The sequence below is a fragment of the Dreissena polymorpha genome, chromosome 6 (assembly GCF_020536995.1).
Source record: "Dreissena polymorpha isolate Duluth1 chromosome 6, UMN_Dpol_1.0, whole genome shotgun sequence".
Taxonomy (NCBI): Eukaryota; Metazoa; Mollusca; class Bivalvia; order Myida; family Dreissenidae; genus Dreissena; species Dreissena polymorpha.
Genome location: NC_068360.1, coordinates 82,597,036 through 82,612,058, shown reverse-complemented (window position 1 = coordinate 82,612,058; position 15,023 = coordinate 82,597,036). Strand labels below are relative to the sequence as shown.

Genomic DNA, 15,023 nt, shown 5'->3' with positions numbered 1-15,023 from the left:
TATGAACATTGAAATAATTTAAACTAGAGCTTGTCACAGTAATCATGAATACCCCTGAACCGGGAAAGTGTTAAAGTGAGTAGGTTTCAATTATAGAAATTCCAAAATGATAAAAAAAAGTATCATTTTAGTATTTTTAACATACCTGGGATTTAAAAATTGATCATTTCATATAATTTTTATTAATGCACACAAGTTTAAAACTTTGAAAGCAGTCAAATTTCCTTGTTGCCCAAGTTTTTGGTACAGGTCCAACTTGACTCATAAAGGAACACAACCACATAAAAGCATTAATAGCCTTATCAGAGTGACGTCCCTTGACTTCATTCAATATTGTTTCAATTACATATATATTCTAAACAACTATGAGAAATACTTCTTACAAACCATTCAATTAAAGAGGGGTAACATTTCAAAAAATGGCCATGACATTTCAATAAATGGCGATAGCACTTAAATAAATGGCAATAACATTTCAATAAATGATTATAACATTCCAATTAATGGTGATAACAATTAAATAAAGGAAAATATTTTTCAATTAAGGGAGAGATTATTTCAATAAATGGCAATAAAATCTCAAAAATTGGAGATCTCCCTTTCAAGAAAGGGAGATAACATTTCAACCAAGGGAGAAAACGTTGCAATAAAGGGAGATAACATAGCAATAAAGGGAGATAACATTTCAATAAAAGGAGATAACATTTCAACAAAGGTAGAAAATATTGCAATAAAGGGAGATAACATATAAATAAAGGGGATAACTTACCCATTCACAGTAGGAATCCCAGCACGACTCCCATGTGTACATGGTTATCAATCACATAATCCTCAAATCACATGATATTTGTTCATCAGTCAAATCGGTGTAAATCACACAATTTTGGCTATTATTCACACATTTCTTGGGTATGAGTTAAATTGGTGTAAATCACACAATTTCAGTATATAGTTGTCAAATGTAGAGAGTGTGATTTTTTTCAATGACAGAATTCAACTGCACATTTTCAATCACATTTTGTTCAGTTGCATTGTGTTAAAAACCAAACACTGCATTGTGTTAAAAACCAAACACACAATCAATCACATTGAACTCCCTCATACTATGTTCAATCACACCATGGTCAATCTGATTATTTTCAATGATCAAAACAATCATTTTCAATCACACTTTGTAGTCAATTTATCTGAGAATATTGTGTTAAAAACGCCATCAATCATAATGAAATCAATAACAATCTATCCAGCAGATGGTTGTATATTAATTTCTCATATAAAAATAACAAAATACACCATAATGTTTAATACAAATTTCTGAGAGAATCCCATAATTCTAAACACTGTTTAATCTTCACTTTACAGGCATCCTGATCATAGACCCTGCAGTTGCTCATTATAAAAAATCTAGCATATTATCTTAAGAAGCTGTAAGTGCTACATCCCTCTTCATTGAAGAAATTGGATGCCAAGTTATGCAGCCGGTAACAAATGCTATGACCCTCCCTTAGTAACCAGTACATGTCATATTTGTAACTGTATGATTGCAAAAATATACTGATTTTCTCTTTTAAATATACCATATATATGATAGTATATTTGATAATTGGGGGACTTACAATTTACTAGTAAAAGGTAGAATATCCTGAAATTGTCTAAATTAAAGGGAGCATAAAAACCAGTGATGAGTCATTTCATATTACTCAAATCTGACTCAGTTAGGCCACGACTTTTATATTTCTTGGTTTACAAAACCGCTGACCCTAATTTTTGGAAAATGGGGGGAAAAAATCGGAAATCGTCTTTTTTATATATGTTTTATTCCCAACAGCACTGAAAAAAGAGCAAAACATGGGAAAAAAATGATCCGGTTTGAGTTCGGTTGCGAATAAAATCAAGCAAGTACAATCGACTGGTTCACATATATTGCAGAGATCGGGATATTTTTCAATATGACACCTTATGTACCTGTCCTTTTATGGGCACTTCACAAAACTTATTTTGGGTAAAAATTACAGACAATAGGAAAATCAGCGTCAGTAAAATTTTGACCCCATCAAATTTATTTTCGAGTCTGTGACGCAACTATATTGTTTAACATGTTAATTATCTTAAACAAACCCGATATTATAGTAGATAAAAAAATATTACCTTGCAATTTGATAATTAGTATAAATAATCCAATAAAACACTGCCATTATTTACCATATATGTGTTTAGGAATTTTGTAAACACGTCCGCCATAGTTTATATGAACTGTACAGAAAGTTTGGAAATCGGAACAAATCGGTATATCTCGGAAAATCATTGATAAATGTATTCGTCGATTAAATGCTTACGGCCGAGTAATTTCGGCAAATCGGAACTCAATTTGCATAAAACACTTGCTCAATTAACCGTTAAACTCCACCTCCGTTCCCTGCAAAAGATTCGAAGGCGAAGCTATGCACGTGCTATTATCAAATTGGAGGATTGCCATTGAGAAACAAACACACGATTGGTTTGGCATGTTGATTGCTAGACAAAGGAAGCCAATTTTGTCGGCGAGAAATTTGTCGCTTTATTGCTTCAGACAGGAAGCGGCTTTCCTTCGATGACGTCAAACTGTCAATTCACACAGACTGCAAATTTTCGGAAGACTTTAACTGATTCTTTGTTTACAATTCCAGTAAAAAATCGCTTGCTAACATTACAATTTGGATTAAATTATATTAATAAAGCAAAAGCGAAGATGAAAAATGTTATTAAATTAATTCGCAATACATTGTTTGTATAGGTCCCTGATTCAAATAAGACGTTTTGCGTTGAAAATTAATGAGCTTTCATGACAACAACAACTTTAACAAACATTACCGTGACGATGCGGGGATCAATCTTCCTCCATTTTTTTTTTCATGGACGATCTCATAAGTCGAGTAAGAGCAAACAAATAATTTGTGTAAGAGTAGTTTATCTTATATAAGATTTATGTAACGGGCATCGCATTGCGTAATAGTGCACATCGAATACTGGAAATGAAGCGAAGTTTTTTGTTTTAATGGGAGAAGAACGCATGTCATGTAATGGTGTGATTAAAATTGCCTGATGTTACAAAAGGTGCTTTTGGGACTCATTTCATTTGCAGATATAGATGTGTTTCTTTGCATAATTTGATTTGTTGTCTCTCTGTTAAGGTTATAAAAGATATGTTGTATTTGTTCTGATGTTATTAGAATTAACTTTTTGTCCAATGTTGTTGGGTTTTTTCGACCGCCCGATGGACCATTTAAAAAAAAACAAGAGTTCCGCGGTCGGAGATGACCGCATTGAAGCCGGATTTTTTATTTAAATGACAGGAAAGTACCTTTCGTGTTTTTGTCAATGCAATACTTAAATTACTGAAATATTGTTCAAAGGTCAAAATGAAATGTAAGTACTTTTCAAGGCATGAGCAAACCTTGTGTTATGTTTTGAATGCATGCATATACATGAACAACAATAACATTTAAGGTCACAAATATGAACTTGAATTGACAATTAGGAAAGTTTGATCTCAATTTTTTTATTAGCAAATTAGTAACATATTGTTTGAAGTTTCCATCAATTTCATTATCAAATGTAACAACTTTAACATTTTTATATTGAAGGTCACAGTGACCTTCACCTTCAAATGAATGACCTTGAAATGACCAGTGGTCATCTGTTAATCCTGGCCAACCTTCATGTCAAGTTTGAAGACTCTAGGTCCAAGCATACCAAAGTTATACCATGAAATAAGAACTTTAACATTTTTACATTCAAGGTCACAGTGACCTTGACCTTCAAATGAATGACCTTGAAATGACCAGTGGTCATCTTCTAGTACTGGCCAATCTTTATTTCAAGTTTGAAGACTCTAGGTACAAGCATACCAAAGTTATAACATGAAATAAGAACTTTAACATTTTTACATTCAAGGTCACAGTGACCTTGACCTTCAAATGAATGACTTTGAAATGTCCAGTGGTTACTTACTAGTTCTGGCCAACCTTCATGTCAAGTTTCAAGACTCTAGGTCCAAGCATACCAAAGTTATAACAACTTTAACATTTTTACATTCAAGGTCACAGTGACCTTGACCTTCAAATGAATGACCTTGAAATGTCCAGTGTTTACTTACTAGTTCTGGCCAACCTTCATGTCAAGTTTCAAGACTCTAGGTCCAAGCATACCAAAGTTATAACAACTTTAACATTTTTATATTGAAGGTCACAGTGACCTTCACCTTCAAATGAATGACCTTGAAATGACCAGTGGTCATCTGTTAATCCTGGCCAACCTTCATGTCAAGTTTGAAGACTCTAGGTCCAAGCATACAAAAGTTATACCATGAAATAAGAACTTTAACATTTTTACATTCAAGGTCACAGTGACCTTGACCTTCAAATGAATGACCTTGAAATGACCAGTGGTCATCTTCTAGTACTGGCCAATCTTTATTTCAAGTTTGAAGACTCTAGGTACAAGCATACCAAAGTTATAACATGAAATAAGAACTTTAACATTTTTACATTCAAGGTCACAGTGACCTTGACCTTCAAATGAATGACCTTGAAATGTCCAGTGGTTACTTACTAGTTCTGGCCAACCTTCATGTCAAGTTTCAAGACTCTAGGTCCAAGCATACCAAAGTTATAACAACTTTAACATTTTTACATTCAAGGTCACAGTGACCTTGACCTTCAAATGAATGACCTTGAAATGTCCAGTGGTTACTTACTAGTTCTGGCCAACCTTCATGTCAAGTTTCAAGACTCTAGGTCCAAGCATACCAAAGTTATAACAACTTTAACATTTTTATATTGAAGGTCACAGTGACCTTCACCTTCAAATGAATGACCTTGAAATGACCAGTGGTCATCTGTTAATCCTGGCCAACCTTCATGTCAAGTTTGAAGACTCTAGGTCCAAGCATACCAAAGTTATACCATGAAATAAGAACTTTAACATTTTTACATTCAAGGTCACAGTGACCTTGACCTTCAAATGAATGACCTTGAAATGACCAGTGGTTACTAACTAGTTATGGCCAACCTTCATGTCAAGTTTCAAGACTCTAGGTCCAAGCATACCAAAGTTATAACAACTTTAACATTTTTTATATTGAAGGTCACAGTGACCTTGACCTTCAAATGAATGACCTTGAAATGACCAGTGGTCATCTGTTAATCCTGGCCAACCTTCATGTCAAGTTTGAAGACTCTAGGTCCAAGCATACCAAAGTTATACCATGAAATAAGAACTTTAACATTTTCGAGCACGCCGCCACCCCGCCCGCCCGCCCCGCCCGACAACATCAATCTATAAGCCGAGATTTTTTCGAAAAAAATCCGGCTAAAAAATTGTAAACCAATTAAAAAAAAAGTCGTGGCCTTACTGATATCCAAAAGATGAAGACTTATCCTCTATATTTTCTACAGATGACAAGTGACAACTTTAGGTGCAAAACTGGATCCAGTCAACATGCCTCAATGAGGATCATCTATGCATTCAGTAGAGAAAGTTTGTGCTTAATCTGAAAAGCAGTTAGAGGAGTTGAACACGCACAACTTTGGAACAAAAAATTCTATAATGAAACAAGAGATGTGTTTGTCACAAACACAATGCCACCAATTGCACCGCTTTGAAGCCATAAATTTGACCTTTGACCTTGAAGGATGACCTTGACCTTTCACCACTTAAAACATGCAGCCCCATGAGGTACACATTCATGCCAAATATCAAGTTGCTATCTTTAATATTAAAAAAAAATACGACCAAACTTTAACGAAGGTTTAAGTTTTAGGAAAGACAAATACAATGATATTTGACTTTTGTTCTTAAAGGATGACCTTGACCTCAACTTTTCACCACTCAAAATATGCAGCTCCGTGAGATACACATGCATGCCAAATATGTAGTTGCTATCTTCAATAATGCAAAAATTATCAAACTTTAACTAAGGTTAAAGTTTTGGGACACACACATACAATAACACAGTGACAGACAGACAGGCCAAATACACTATACCCCCCGATCTTTCGATCAGGGGGCATACAACCAGAGAAAGGGAAATAATTCTGCCAAAACTTGTAGCAGCAAAAATGCTTATCTTGATGATCATCTACACATTAACCCTTTGCATGCTGGGAAATTTGTCGTCTGCTTAAATGTCGTCTGCTGAATTTCTAAAACAAGCATTTTCTTTGATTTTTTTCAAAGAATACTTCGATTTTTTTCAAAGAATACTATCAGAATAGCAAACAGTTTGGATCCTGATGAGACGCCACGTTCTGTGGCGTCTCATCTGGATCCAAACTGTTTGCAAAGGCCTTTAAAATTCGGTTCCCGCACTGAAAGGGTTAAACAACAAATATTGACCTATATACTGAGGAGCAAGGGCACATAGAAATCATTTAATTTGCCTGCATTGATTTGTCCATGTATATTTCCTTTCTATATTATCACCCATAGAAGACATTGCAATCATGCTTGTATTTATTTTCTTATTGCTAGTATTTATCAGCAAGAAGTACGGTACAGATCCACATGTGCGAATGATATATAAATATACATTATTATAAGTAATTGCGCAGACAATTAGCTTTATGATAACTAACTGAGAAGTTCAAAGCCAGACTGGAAGAATTACCAGAATTAAAACCACCAGAAAAACCTCTATGGAAATGAGATTCATTATAATTATGGCAGCAGAAATTGGATCTATCTTTGGGGGTTATTATTATCATAGAACTAAAGCAATAGAAAACCTCACAGGCTAACTGATAAATAGACAGTAACAATTATCGGAGAATCAAAGGCAGAAATGTGTGTGTGTGTGTGTGTTTTATTTGGGAAATGATAATTATATAGGTACAACCTTTAACCCTTTACCACTTAGATTCGTATATTGATGCATATGTTGTCGCATAGAAACTAAATTCAAGTTTTAAAGGATTCATTTCCAACCCTTAGATACTGATGAGCAGCAAACAGCATAAAACCTGAACAGCATGTGAGTGACATGTATGAGGCCCTTTAACCCATTTATGCCGAATGGACTCACCCATTCTTCTAAATTGGATCACTTTATTTCTAAAATTAGGGTTGTGAAGTGTATTTAATTCTATATTAAGAATATTTCTTACAGAAATTCCTTCAAGCAAACAGCGCAGACCCTGATGAGATGCCACATGATGCTGCGTCTCATCTAGGTCTACTCTGTTTGCCAAGGCCTTTTTTCTAGACGCTTAAATCATAAATGGGTTAAAATTTGAATCAAGTAAGGAAGGTCTTAAATTAAATTTAATTTTCAGAGGGACTACAAAGTTGTCAAAATACGTGCATCGTATCTAAGTGGTAAAGGGGTAATGCTTATGTTCCTCATTCACCTCTCAGTTTTATTTTGAAACTTTTCCTACACCTAAGACTAGCACTCCATCTATCCATATCCGCATACGTATCAGCAAAATTATAATACTGACGCTATATTCCAATTATCCGCCTAAGTCAAATGTATCTTTCTTTTTTGAGAAAACTTCGGAACTGAAAATCCATATGCAGAAAGTGTTTTCCCATTTTTTGTTAATTGGAGCTGCTATTTTTCATTTCAAGAAGTGCAAATGAAAACAAAAGCACAAATGGTGGGCACGTGCGATAGCAAGGCATCGCCAAACATTTGCAACTTACAACCACTTAGCTAAAGAACTTAACTTGCTGATGAGGAGCCAGAGGGGTATCCAGAAAATTTTCAGAGGGGGGGCTCAACAGGGGAGGGTGCGGGAGGGGTGTCCCCTTGCGTCGTCGAATTTTTTTTTGAAATGGCACCTTGAAATGATGCGATTTCCTGCTATCTAATCCGCATTTTGCATGATAAAAGTGCATGTGAAACAAATAAAAACTTGAGTTCACACACCAAGTGTGACAGACACACGGTCAGACAGACACACAGGGGTAAATCAAATGTCTCTCAAACCACTAAAGTGGTGGGAGACATTATCTTTATCAATAACTTTTTTAACGGAGTTAGATGGGTGGACCTCCTATTTAACCTTGTTGGATATCCTACTAGGTCAACTTAGGTACAACATTAAAATGTTTATGTCCATGTCCCTATGAATGGAAAGCAGGCACACAGCGGACAACCTGTCCTGACCCATTGATGATCTTAGTTTTGTCTTAACAAGTCCTTGGGCACTGATACTCCTTTCACACTCGCATGATGTGACAGGGAACACACATGATATGGACAAAACAGTGTAAATGGTGGGGTACAGCTGGGAATCACAATGTGCAACAGAGCCCTGAAGGGAAGTAGGTGGGTTGGGTACACCTTTCCACCTAGCCTGCCCTATAAAGTGCAACTCGGCAGGGAGGGACTGAGGGGAAGGGAGATCATCATTGAACCATTCAAGGTCACCAGCACTGACGGGTGAGGAGCACATTTGTTCAGGTATAAACTTCAATCCCATGGCTGCCTTAGTCTGCAAATCACTGAATCGGGTGTCCATTTCGTTCACAAAAGTGTCAACAAAGGGAGTCGTTAGGTTTCTTGTGAAGTTTAATTCGGGTGTTGCTGCCTCGATGTTGTCACGCTTTAAGAAAATGATTTAGTTTCATATAGCAAAGTAATTCTTCATTTTTGAGTCTTTTTCAATTTTAAAAACTATGAATGAACATCAAAGCAGTTAGCCCGATTTGTAAAATAACCAAATCAAAACAAACAAAAAATGCCATTCATTAAAGCAGGTATATACGATCTTTAATATGTGTTTAATTGTAATATATTTATAAAATGTTACAATAACACAAAAAAGGCAAGAAAAATTATACATTAAAGCCGAATTTCATAAAATGCAGCAAAGACAAATAAGCGCCCCGAGCCGATTGTGACGTACATATTTTCCTACAATAACCAAAGCATTCGTCTTTGTATTAGGATTGGAGTTAGTGTTCGTGTGTCGTATGAATAGATATCTTTGCAGGAACTCAAATAAACCGTTAAACTAAGTTTAGAATCACATCGACACATGTTCTTCTTAACTTTTATTTTAATTTATATTGAAATAAATATATAATAAGTTTTTTACACATTCTATATAAATTCATAAATATTTGACAAAATCGTATATACCCGCTTTGAGTGTGCAGTTTAATTTCACTGGCAATAACTTGTTACTCAAAAGGATTATCACTCTAAAGAGCTAATACCAACTAAATTCATCAAAGAAATTACCGAAAAAATAATGATTGTCCATTGTGTTCGTCTAAACTCTTTAATTGCTACAAATTGAAATATTGTTTTTCACAAGTCTTATGCCGCAGCAATTTGTAAGCATTTATCTATAGCTAAATGTATGGATGAATTTCATTAGTTGAATGTATCTTCTTCAGCCAATCAAATAGCGCAGTTTATTACTTAAAGTCAATGAAGCGTTCACTTTAGCTGACGAAGGTTAGATCGTCTGTACACATGCCTGGGGGCTAATCACACAAAACGACAGCTGTTTATGGCTTTATAAGGGACATATGACAGGAAATACACAAGTGGATTGAAACTGTAAGGGGCTCATTTTTATTAAAAATCGTGTCTAGCCAGCCAGCTGGGGGGGCTTTAGCCCCCTAGCCCCCACCTAAATACGCCTCTGGGAGCTTAAAGGTTACTTTAGACTAAATAAACAACAATTTGGATATGTTCTCTCTAGTTAAAGAGTTTGAGATGACAGCTTTCGCCTCAACAAGCTAAATCCGTCCGTATCTTGTCCGCATCAGCATTAGAATGCTCACTTGAGAGTTCTTTTGCAGAAGCCTATTGCGCGTGAGGATATGCGGATGCGGATTTTGAATAAGCGCAGTGCATTTAAACTTGTTTTATTTCTTTTTGCGGATGCGGATATGCGGATGCAGATATGGACACATGGAATACTAGCCTAAGCTTTTCTATTCTTTCTTGAACTGTATTTTATTGCAAATTAAGATGCAAAAAAATGATGACAAAATACCTATGCGTATTGTATTCACGAATGCTTTTGTAATACACATTTGTAAGCCAAATTGCAACACCTGAGGAATACAATACAAGGCTCAAATGGATTTGCCATATGGATAAGATATGTGTAGAAACACTGGCGGCAATAAAACATGAATTATTGATAACTCCAGGCACTGAACAGACCAAATCAGCTCTAACTCAAGGCACTGCACAGACCAAACAGCTATAACTCAAGGTTATCAGATGAACACTGATGTCTTACTGTGGTATTATCAGTTAACAAAATTGCTGGTTTTATTGGAAGTGTTTTTGCTTCATAAGTTGATTTAATACAGAGTGCTTTTCCTAAGGCAAAAACATGTTCTGTGAATTCCTTTTTCACAATTTGAAATTCAACTCTTTTTTTATATATATCCCTTCAAAAGATATAAGGGTCAACTCAATTGAAACAAGCCTATTGCCAAGCAATATATGTTCCCTACCGGCTCCATCATTGTCAGAATTTTTTATTTATTTAATTTTTTTATTTGTTGCCATAGCAACCCGAATTTTTGACATAGGAAGAAAATGAACTGACGTGCATAATGCCCATATTGCCATCTATTAATGTTTCAAGTTTCATGAAAAAATATGAATAACTTTTAATGTTATCGCAGGATCCAGAAAAGTGTGCAGGATTCACCATTTTCAGCAGTATTTCTAGTCTATTTGTTGCCATAGAAACCAGAATTCTTGACATAGGAACAAAATGAAATGACATGCATTATAATCTCCATATTGCCAACTGTCCATGTTTCAAGTTTCATGAAACAAGAGATGTCACCATATGATAACTTATAACGCTTGGTAGAAGTTATGAGCTTTTTTCGAAACCTAAACATAGATTTCGAAACCTAAACACGGACCCTAAGTTAAAGGTCAAGGTTACATGGGTCAAAATTTGTGTGCGTATGGAAAGGCCTTGTCCATAAACACATGCATGACAAATATGAAATTGCTATCTGAAGTGACATAGAAGTTATGAGCATTTTTCAAAATCTAAACACAAAGTGTGACGGACAGACGGACGGACAGTCCGATCACTATATGCCCTCTGTCAGGGGCATAAAAATGTCTTAGAATATCAAAATAAATCAGAAAACCACATAAACTAGAGAGCGGACGGATATTGAGTTATAGATAATGTCTTGATACAACTTCTGACCAAGTTTGGTAAAGATCAGATGAAAACTACTTCAATTAGAGAGCGAACACATAATGCTGAATCCTTTAAATGCACTAAGTGACCCGTGACCTAGTTTTTGACCCGGCATGACCCATATTTGAACTTGACCTAGATATTCTCTAGATACAACTTCTAACAAAGCTTGGCAATGTTCGGATGAAAACTATTTAAATTAGAGAGCGGACACGAAAAGTGTGACAGACTGACAGACAGACTGATGGACAGTGCGAAAACTATATACCCCCTTTTTTTCGAAAGGGGGCATAAACATATGAAGAACTTTCAAAGTTATCGCAGGATCCAGAAAAGTGTAACAGACTGACGGACCGACGGATCGAAGGACACAAAGAGCGAAAACCATAAGTCCCCTCTGGTGAAACCGGTAGGGAACAAAAAAACCTGGTGTTTAAAAGTTGTATGATTTGACTGAACAAAAATTAAGACACATAATTATTAGTCGCTGATAAAATAAACATAACAAAAAAACGAACATACATATTAATAAATCACCTTATACATTCACCTTATAATCCCAATTTTTGCTTATCTCATTCCAATAGGTAATTTTAAATGCAGTCATTAAAATGCAAAAATAAGTCAAAGTGTACACCAAAAGGCTATGTGTTGTAAAAAACAAGAGGTAAAACCAAAGGTGTGTCTTTAAGTGTACAAGTTCAATCCATTATATCCAGTTTCAGTTTATCGTAGAATTCCATATTCTGTCGCGTAGTTTCCATGTAAGAGCGCCCAAGTCGTTGATATGTCTTCACGCCAAGCATGGCCAATATGTATACCATTATGCCAAGCATCACGATTATCTCTAAATAATGCATTTTGTATTTAGGTACAAATTTTCTCCTGATTTTTCTTTTTTCACACATCCACTTAGCTGCAGCCACTTATTGTTCAACTTTTTTTTGTTCAGATTTCCAGAAAGTTTCTTGGAAACTGCTTTATTGTTTTTCAACTTGTGAAATAATAAACTCCAACATTTTATCAATAGTTCCCACCAATATAATCAATATCAATATCAATGGTCTTCACTGAATTAACCTGGAAATCAAATTTACAATTAAATAGCTAAAAACAACTTGTTCACATTTCGAATTGTAAATCAAAGAAATCCACATTCATTTCAACATTTAATTCAATGACCTCGCACAAAGTACAAAATGCTTTTCAGTTATGCCCCATTCACTTTAATGAGTTTTCAATCATAATATCACTATTTTTCAATATTATTCAATGACTTTATACTCATTTTCATAATAATATTATGATCACCAATTAATTTAAATATGAAATCAATCGATCACCACCCACTCATTTCAAGAATGTATTAAATTCTTTCCCACTCATTTCAACATGATATTCAACGATCTCACACAGATTTTACACGCTATACAATAATTTCCCACTGATTAAAATGTTGTATTCAATGATTGACCAATCATTTCAAGACATCATTATTCAATGATTTACCATTTCAAGAATGTATTAAATTCTTTCCCACTCATTTCAACATGATATTCAACGATCTCACACAGATTTTACACGCTATACAATAATTTTCCACTGATTAAAATGTTGTATTCAATGATTGACCAATCATTTCAAGACATCATTATGCAATGATTTACCAATCATTTCAATACATTATTCAATTATTGACCAATCAATTCAAGACATAATTATTCAATGATTTACCAATCATTTCAATACCTAATTCAATCGACTCTCATTTCTTTCTTTTTTTAACTTAATGAAGCTTAAACTTATATGCATGTGCATTAAGTGTCATCCCTGATTAGCACGTGCATTGAGCCAGGCTAATCAGGGAGAACACTTCTGCCCAAACTGGATTCTTGTTAAGAAGAGACTTTCATTAAAAGGAAAACACAATAAAAGTCGAAAGTAATGTCCCTGGTTAGCCTCAGCTATTAAGCCCTGTTTTCCTAAAACGCTACTCATATGTTATTCAATGATCTCACAATCATTTAATCAGTACTCACTGATTCATTATACCATCCCGCAACACTTTCAGACTAGAATAACTCATGTCAGCTGATGAACCATATGACGTTTTTGGCACTCAAGAATCCTGGGCTTCAGTCAAGTCATCACACACATTCTTGCTTCATACCTTTGCCAGGTTTTCAAGGTCTTTGTGCAGAACTTTCATATCTGGTCAACATTTATACATAAGATACCTTAGTTTCACACTCATCTCTCAATATATACTTTGAGGTGTGAGGTATTTTGTAGTGAAGCTTACTTAAAATTATATATTATTTTCCTAATTTCCAGAAATAAGCAGTTCATGGCCTTTGTGTAATTTGACTTTTGACCTTTAAGGGTGTCATTGACCTAAATGAGACAGGTGATACATGAGGGTTCAGTTACAGAGGGGGTAATAACTTGACAAACAAGATGGCGACGTCAATGCCGAGATATTTATTTTTCGCCGTTTTATACCCTTTATTACTTTTATTGTTAATTGTTAAAATGCTGATCACTTTCAAGTAATAAAAGAAAGAAAGTGGTAAGCGTTTATTTTGTATTCATATTTGCTCTATATCTCTTCTTTACTCTCTGTGAAATTTCTCAACGGATCACAAAATTCTCAGCAAGTAAAGTTAAGATAAAGAATTTCTCAGCTGAAGCTGTAACTTTAAACAAGACATGTGTTTGTCAGAAACACTATGTCCCCTACTGTGCCGCTTTGATTTATTTTATTTTTTGTATCATTTGGCAGGTTCAGATAATTATATCCCTTTAAAGCTTGTTACTTCCCATAGATTTGTTTTTTTACCTTTGACTTTGAAGGATGACCTTGACCTTTCACCACTCATAATGTGCAGCTCCATGAGATACACATGCATGCCAAATATCAAGTTGCTATCTTAAATTTGCAAAAGTTATGGCAAAATGTTAAAGTTGGAACAAACAAACAAACAAACAAACAGGGCAAAAACAAGATGTCCCCCACTATAAAAAGAGGAAATAATAATACAAAATAAATTCTAACTGACGTCGCCTTCTTGTTTATCACGTGATTACTCCCTCTGAGTTAGAGAGCATGAACCAAAAAGTACGAATGAACAGACAAAGCAGAAACTATATGCCTCTCTTAAAAACAGTAAGTTTTACCATTAGAAATATAATTTTACGTAAGCAATAATGTCCTTAACAATTTCACAGCAATATCTGGTATGCTGCAGATTGAGTATTCTTTTCCCCTATACAGTAAATCCTGGTGCCCTATTAATTCAACATCTTAGAGCACATAATGGTACCCTTAGTTAATTATGGGGCTCAACCTTGACTTTATACTTTTTCCTTGGAATATTTTATACTTCTCTTAATTAAGAAATATATTTTGTTTAATTGCTAAGTACTCTTAACTTAATTTGTAATATCCATTTCACACTTTTTGACGATGCTGGAACAGCATCGTCCAAGGTTTGATAACCATCTAAAAAACATTCACAATTGTGACCTATGTAAAAGACCGAGCCAGTCCGATTGAGATAACTCGATTTTTTAGGTTACTTCTCTTTTGCATTCGCCAATGCGTAGGAGATTGCTCGTCATTGATAACATTCTCCTAGCAGAGTTGTCGTTCGTGTTTCAACATTCAACAATGGCCGCCCCCATGAGAGTCTCGATTCAAAACTTTCTTACTGCATAAATTGGCTTGTTACACTATTTAGAAGCTGTCATTTAGGATATATGAATTATTTATTCACTAAATCTCCGGTTATGACAACAATAGTTGGAATTCAAAGGATATATACTCGATGTGAATGAAGG

General features: G+C 34.9%; 1 protein-coding gene and 1 long non-coding RNA gene across 2 annotated transcripts in view; both read right to left on the bottom strand.

The window, feature by feature from the left end:
- Positions 1–15,023, bottom strand: part of LOC127833690 (uncharacterized) — a 155,205-nt gene that overhangs the window by 70,967 nt on the left and 69,215 nt on the right. The window lies entirely within an intron of this gene.
- Positions 3,605–5,274, bottom strand: LOC127833691 (uncharacterized). Its single transcript, XR_008027545.1, has 3 exons — positions 4,411–5,274; positions 4,096–4,255; positions 3,605–3,950 (listed from the first exon to the last, which is right to left on the bottom strand). It is a non-coding gene; the product is annotated as an uncharacterized LOC127833691 (long non-coding RNA).